General features: G+C 36.9%; 1 pseudogene; it reads left to right on the forward strand.

Annotated features, from left to right (window-relative positions):
* The first annotated feature begins 7,472 nt into the window (after positions 1 to 7,472).
* LOC100754937 lies at positions 7,473 to 7,845 on the forward strand (annotated as a pseudogene).
* The last annotated feature ends 390 nt before the right edge of the window (positions 7,846 to 8,235 follow it).

Raw genomic sequence — 8,235 nt, forward strand, 5'->3', positions numbered from 1 at the left:
AATGTACTGAGGTTACATACATTGATAGAACTTATCATTCACTCACATTCCAAATAAGTATGCTTAATAAACTCATTTGTTCATCATAGTGGACATGGTTGATATCTTAGTTTATTTTGTCACTAATGACCTACTGGGCTAAATATTAACAGATATATGATGGTATCTCCTGAGGAAAAGTAATACAACAAATGGGCACCCAAAATAGAATATTACAAAACAAAGGATAGGTTCAATTTCCTGACCCTTACACAAATCTGAGACTAAAAATGTATTGGAAGAGCTTATTTAGCCATGGTCTGCTATACCCATGTGGTATATGCTATGTTCTCTTGGGCTTTTCTATGGACATTGCTGTGGAAAAGGTATGAAATTAAGGGGGAGCTATCTAGAGTATGAGTCACTGAGAGTGAAAGTATACCCTATGGTGACCACTTTATTCTTTGAGGTCTGAAGTGGTACACATGAATGATGGATATGATTCACTGTATTAGTATGGGAATGTCATAAATTTGTTGAAGAATAGGAGAATGTCTCTAAGAGTATCTGGGACGTTGGCAATGGTGTCACTGTTTTCATTATAAGGCCCTCAATTGAAGTTTTCTAGAAGGAACTGGCTAATGTAATGGAGAAAAATAGAGTGGGAAAGGGACAGGTATGTAGCATCTACCATATTAGCCTCCATTAGCCTCTGAATCCATGTAAGCTTGTACAGTAGAATATCAGATGAAGATACTTCTTGCCATATCATATAGCTCATGCTGAAAAAGAGTACAAATTCTTCTGGAATCCAAAAATCCTAGAAATCATAAGGGGAAGCAGAAAGTGAGAAAGGAGAGAATGAGATCAAAGTGACATACGATATATCTAAATTCTTAGCTTTAATGCAGAGGAAAAGAACACCATGATTCAACATATTTCTGGGGCATTGCACTGGAAGTCACAATAGTCAAGGAATATTCTGCTCTGGATTTCTTGATTTGGGAAGAAGTTTTAAATTAGAAATAAATGACTTTCTTACACCCTTATCCCTGTAGCTGTGGATCCTGGGGTGAATTCTGTATGGGTGAGGGACATGGATATAATATATCCATGAGTAATATAACTATTCACTTCTTCCAGAAACAGTGGCTACATAATCTGAGAATATTTGTGGTAAAGACATCCCTTCTGGTCTGGTTCATATATATTATTAGAAAAAATCTGGATGGGGCTGGAACAATTATTCAGTGGTCAATAGCACATATTGTTTGTTTTCCTGAACTCACATGGAAGCTCACAACTATCTCTAACTCCAGTTCCAAGGAACTTGACATCCTTTACTGGCCTCCAAGGACACTATACATTCATATGGTTCACAGGCATATATGGATGCAAAACATCCATACATAAAATAAAAATAAATAAATCTTTAAAAGCATAGCAAAACCACCATTAACAACAAAGGGAAACACTTCATCATTGCCCACTGAAGCCTCCATGAAGATCATGGACTGAGAAACAATAGGGAAAAGATAAACATTACTGAAGGAATTGGGTGTCAACTTCAACAACAAAATACAGGTTTTATCTCAAAAGAAATATATATTTATTCTGGAATTAATGTGAATGACCATGATCTGGGAATGCAGATTCAGTTTATCTCAACTACTATGCTACAATGTGGTAACAGATTTGTATAGTTGTTAGTCACTGTAAACCCCCACCTCCCCACCCACCCCCACCCCCCACCCCCGCCATCACAAAAACAATCAGGTGGGTCAACACTGAAATAGGGAAACCTCTCTACTAGAATATCATATGCTCTGATAATATTCTTTAGGTTTGTCAGTAGAAGTTACTAATATGTTTATACATTCCAAAAATATTTACCAGAGTGGTGTTTGGTGGAACACACAAGTGAATGATGAAAAGAAATTAAGCTGCCAAAAGACAGCCTAAGATAATTTGGCTCCAGGCCATCATCAATCCAGCTCTCAATCAAGGATAGTGGGAAATCTAACCAGGCAATTAGTGATGTAGAATATTTAACATAGGTGTAGCTTTTATTTTTACTGGGAACTTCATTTCACATGGACATAAAACATGTAGTCTTTGATGCCCAGTTCACTGAGCCAGCTAAGGGTATCCTTATTGAAGACTGATATAAGACTGTGGTAAATTTTCTGACCTATGTGGTGGAACATGACCATTAGGAAACATAAGAGGTATAGGAAAATGTAAGTAACTTAGACTAACACACAATCTCCATTCATCAAGGGCTAAGAAAATCAAGCACAGATGGTAGAGGGGCAAATGTGACATGATTTGTATCAAGCTAAAATTCCCAGGAAAAAAACAATTTGCAAAGCCACAAATTGTGTGCTAGTAAGTTTCTGGCAAAGTTTAAATTCTAAACCAAAGTTCACCAAATACATAAATGGTAAAACAGTGCAAGTGAAGAGTAGGCTTTGTCTTTGGTGGTAGGTGGTGGGTAGTTAATTAGAGATTAGCCAAATTGAAGGCCATTGAGGATCATAATCTCACAATGAGCAGTAGGGTCCATAACTTGTATCATATTTTAGTACCATGTGAAAAAAGGGAACAACCTCAAAGTTATCTTCTTTAGTATTTAAAATAGCATATGACATGATAGAGTAGATAAAATCCCATAGAAATAAAAAGATGTGAAGATAGAGAAAACAGGACTTTATTGAGACCTATTTGTAGATGGTAATCTCTTTATGATAAATCCTGGCTGTTTCTATAGTTTCATTTATGTATAATTTTCTACACTTAATACATTTAATACACTATGACATGATTATTTAGTTTAAAAAGTTGCATCTGAATTTTATCTCTTTCCCCAGGTGTAGTCATAGCACTCAAAACTGCTATAAACATCACACACTTCCAAATAGTTAGAGATTTCTAATAAATAGCAAGGGTATATGATTCTGTCTCCTCTTAAGTGTTAATGTAAATGGCCTTGTCTATCTCCCAGAAAGGAAAACACCCCCAGGACATTCATCTGTTGAAGGAACTTTAAGACATCATATAAAGACTACTTAAAAATATGGATCAAGTGTCTGCATTCATCTCCTAAGAGGAAATTATACAACAAAGAAACTCAAGGTATGAACAGGGGATCATAAAGTGAAGATGAGTCCATAGAGTGATGCTGCATAGAGCCTTGCTTTCCTTTGCAGTAAAACACAGCTAGTCTCAACAGTGATTATGGTAGTCATGACCCAGTTCCTGTCTAAAGTCCCATAAAAGGTCATTAGGCTCACCAAACTATAATGAGTTATTTCTCTTTTCCTTAATCTACATTCAGTATGAAAGCAACCATTAGTGAGGGGCCTTCTGGCCCAGTCCCATCCTTATTTCATATCCTACACCAAAATGTGTTGCATATTCAGCAACTGAAATATACCACCTACTTATAGCTTAAAACCAAGAGCACTGTCAATAGCTTTGATCATTTATACATATGCAGGGTCCTCCTTAGAAGACTGGTCAGAAGATGGCTAATACCTGTTAATATAATTTCATTCAACAATCTCTGTCTTCTGTCTATGACTTCACTGTACATTCAGATACCTTTGTTGAAACTCCTTAACTGCTATTTATGGTTCTTGCAGATGCTTCTCCATAGCTATAAACACTCTGGTTCAGAATTATTCAATGAAACCTTTGTACAGATGGTGGACAGGATCTCGGTAGGCCTATCATTATCTATTCAAAGAAGTGCCAGTTGGTTCAGGCAGCTAAGGGATTGCAAAAGGTCTTATTTCCTCTATAATTATTCCATAAAAAGAGTCATGTTGGGTGCAGTGGAAATTGATGGAAGAACATATCTTATTTACCCCTCAATCATTCAGATATTTTCCATGAACCATCTGGCTTCCTCATTTTGAGTTGTTGCTTCTACTGCACAGTTGCTTCCTATCCTCCCATCACTTTATGGTCTCAGCACTGTTGGCTTGCACTGCTTTGTCTGACCAATGCCTATTGGGGAACAGAGCAATGTTGTGCTCTAGCCTACCTTGTATGCTACAGGAGCCAGGATCCTGGACTTTCCATTGTCCAGGCTTGGTTGCCAAAAGGGTTAGGCATACACTTTTTCACAACAATGTTTCTTACAAGGGTGAAAGTAAACATACTATCCATATGTGTCAAGTGGGATTTCTTATTATTGGATTAAAGTCTCTTTATTCCAAGCACAGCCGGGTGAAACACAGGCCAGAGCTAGGTTAAGAACCCAGCCAGCTCAGCCAGAACAAAGAGCGCGCGGTCCCCACGTGCAGCCTTTTAAGAAGCCCCCCTTACGTCATGCCGGCTTTCCTTCACCCCGCCCTTATGGGCGAGTCCCCAGGTCCACCTGGTACCTGCCCCAGGACTATTGGGCGGGGCTAGGGTTACTCCCTACATCTTATCTTTAGAATTTAAGAATTTTCCTGTGCATTGCATGAACATTTATGTCTCATAGTACATTAGGATATAAAGCCACATATCACTTAGCTTTTTATTAATTTTCTTTTCTCTGCAAAAATCCTACTGGACAGCAATCTTAACCACAGTTGACTTCCAATATCTTAGACTCATGTTAAGCAGCCTTTGTCTTAAGGATAAATTGGTGACCATATGACTTAATATTACCATTTTTATTGTATTTGGGTGATTTAATCCACTCCATGTCTCACATTTTTATAAGCTGGAATGGGAAAGGTTCCTTGATTGCTTATTTAAAAGTCTTCATTAATTTACAAAATTGAAATTCTGAATATTTCCTGATTACCAAAATTTCTGGCAATTGGCCATTGTTAAGGACATTATCACCATGCTGATTTATGCATTTTCACCTTTTCCAATTAAAGATTGGTCCTGAAAGCTAATTTTCATCATTCATACACATCTCTGGCTCTTCATTGTCTGTTTCTTCCAAGTTTTTATATTTCCAGCAGTACTTGCTAGCACAAATCTAACTTTTAGTTCCTTCCTTGCATTCTGCTAACTGTAAAGAAATGTTAAGCTAACACCTCATCTCATTCTTCATTTTTAGTTTTTATTTTTCTATATTTCTGCCAAGTCAGAATCTAGTGCAGTGGCTAGCATCTGCATGTCTTTTCCCAATTATAATTCCTCCTTATTCAAGTTCTTTCTGGGAAAAAAAAAAAAAAACTGAGCCTTAGGAGAATGCTTTATTTCCCACAACCAAGCAAACACAACTGCTACTGCATCCTACTTGTGTGCTATATCATATGTGCTCTAAACGATTAGCCTGATATACTTTCTAGACTTTCAATGATATCAGGGAATATTCATATGTGGTGAAGCAATTTATCGAAGAGGCATACAAATTCATACCAAGATGTAAAAATGACTAGTCTCAGATTGTATATCTTCACTCAGCTGGCTTGTCCCAATTTGAATGTCCTATCACTCATCATAGAGAGTATGCAACCACCTCTATAGCAAAGATACACTCGAACCCCATAAAACATGGGGAAAGTTAGGTATATCAGGATTGCCTATGCCCATAGTTGCATGTCTCAGTATTCAATCAAGGGAGCATGTTACCATACCTTCCCAACATTTATATATGCAAAAGCACATGGCTAGTGAACTCATTATCATCAAGAAGGTCACTGCTGTTTTGTTACATGTAGGTGTTATGCCCAGTAAATTGCTACCTAAATATCTGTATTTATATTAATCTATAGGTCTGCTGTTCATAGTGATTTTTTAAAGCTATAATCTTCAAAAGGTTACTAAGGAGTTTAAAATAAGATTTTAGGTGGTTTGTAGCAGTTCTGACAGAAGAATATTTAATTAATGTTGTGACCATGGTATGTCAGAAACATAGATGAACGTGTTTTTATCTTTATACAAATATAGAATACATTAAATTACAATAATAAAAACAACAACACCATTAGTAATAACACAAAGTATGATGATTTCAACAGCAGAACTTTTCCAGATAGACCCATTTACCTTGTTATCCACAAACAGGGAAAACACAGATTCTTTTATTCCAATTTTAATTTTTAGTATTAACTCTGAAACCATGTGTTATACAAAACACAGTAAACCTATGTATATGTCTGTCTTTCCATATACATGTGTAGGATAAAGAATGGCTAAATGAGTTCAGAGGCTAGAGCATATTTGATAAGATTTCAGATGTCCAGTAAAGTAGGAAAGCTGAGAGAAATATAAATAATGTCTGTATTAATAAGATAACCAAACCCAGCTGTAGAAGATAGAGGAAACCTGAGGGTGCTGATTGCTGGCCATAGATTCAGCCTGCCAGGTCATAAATGGATTACAGATCTTAGTAGAACTGCATATAGGCAAAAGTACAAGACAAACTACAGATTGATGGGACAGATAAATGGCAGGTTCAGAAAGGGGAATTGGAAAATTGCAATGGATAATTTGAGTAGACTTCATCAGTAGCCAGGAACGAGTTGAGCTAAATTACCTGGGACAGTTAGGATTTCTCTGCCTGTGTGCTCTCGTCACCTTCATATATAGATAGACAACAGGGTAATGGCTCCAACTCCATTAATATACAAGGTGTTTACAATGTTATGGGACCAGTCAAGGAGTTAAACAGTTAAGGAGTTTATATCCAATATATTTTCTAAATCTATCTTATCAAAATATTGTTTTAATAAACTCTGTACTCGAACTGACCCAATTCACTGCAATAAATAGAGTTGCATGCTTTTTTACTACCTGGAATAAGTCATCCATCAGTTTCTGCTACAAGAGTGGTACCAGACAGAAGTTGCCATTCATGTGCCTATCCATGTGCAGAATCATCTTCCATCTTTAAAACTGATTCAAAAGCTGCTTTAAAATGGAATCTCATTGATGGAATGTGATCAGCCAGTTTCTTGCTCCCACCACCATTCCTTCCACACCATGATGGACTGTTTCCCTCTGGAACTTTAAGCCAAAATAGATCTTTGATTGTCTGTGTTGGTTTTAACAAAAATGCCCCTAACAGGCTCATAGAGAGGGACACCATTAAAAAGGATTAGGACATGTGGCCTTGTTTGAGTAGTTGTTGCCTTGTTGGAGGGAGTGTGTCAGTAAGGTGGACTTTGGGTTTCAAATGCTCAAAGCAGGCCCAGCATCTCTCACCCTCTTCCTGCTGCCTGCTGATCAAGATGTAGAACTATAAGGTGTCTCTCCAGTACCATGTCTGCCTGTGTGCTGCATTGTTTCCCATCTTGATGATAATAGACTAAACCTCTGAAACTGTAAGCAAGCTCCAATTCAATGTTTTCCTTTATAAAAAAAAAATAAGTAAATAAAATAGGGTCCCAAGGACAATTTCCATTCTGTAAAATTGCTGTTTATGAAATTTAAAGCAGAAAACAGCCTGAACTCAACAATACATAAGAGCTATAAATTGCAGGAATGTGAGATATTACTGTAAAAAAAAAGTTTAATGGTCTTGTTTGTAAGATTCCCAGAGGAGGTTGGCCTCATTCAAGTCATTGCACTGGCCCTGGGCAGATGTGCTCCTACTGTGCTCCATTTCATGCTCCTGCTTTCTCCTCTGCATGCCAGCAGGATGACCCACAAGCAGATCTACTACTGGGACAAGTACTTTGATGAGCATTTAGAGAACAGGCATCTCATGCTACCAAGAGAACACTCCAAACAATACCAAAAACTCATCTGATGTCTGAAGAGAAGCAGAGGAGACTTGGTGTCCAACAGAGTCTAGGTTGGGTTCATTACATGATTCATGAGCCAGAGCCACATATTCTTCTCTTTAGATGACCTCTTCCAAAAAAAAAAAAAGAAGTACAGCTGGGATCCACTAATCTTTTTCAAATTTAATGTATATGTGTATATAAGTTAGTATTCAGTGAATATTTGAAAAATGTACAATCTTTCAACCATACCTGTGCATGAGTTGTATTCTTCACAGGAACAGAACTCAAGTTAAATGCAACTGTAAGTAGGTTCTTTTAAGTTGTTCAAGATACATTTCCTTGTAGTTTTTTTTCTTAATATAAGTAGTGCCTGTTTTATTTTACCTGTTAATTTGTTAATAAAGTTTGTATGTTGCATTTATTTAAAAAGAAAGATTCCCAGAGGATTTGTGTCTATTTGAAATCATAAACATCTTGGCCTCAATCCTGGGTTACTCTTATTTTAATATTTTGTAAAATTCCTCAAACACTGTATCCTGTTTATAGTTTTTCCTCCCATTACTTCTCCCTGTTC

This window comes from Cricetulus griseus (genome assembly GCF_003668045.3).
Source record: "Cricetulus griseus strain 17A/GY chromosome 1 unlocalized genomic scaffold, alternate assembly CriGri-PICRH-1.0 chr1_1, whole genome shotgun sequence".
Lineage (NCBI taxonomy): Eukaryota > Metazoa > Chordata > Mammalia > Rodentia > Cricetidae > Cricetulus > Cricetulus griseus.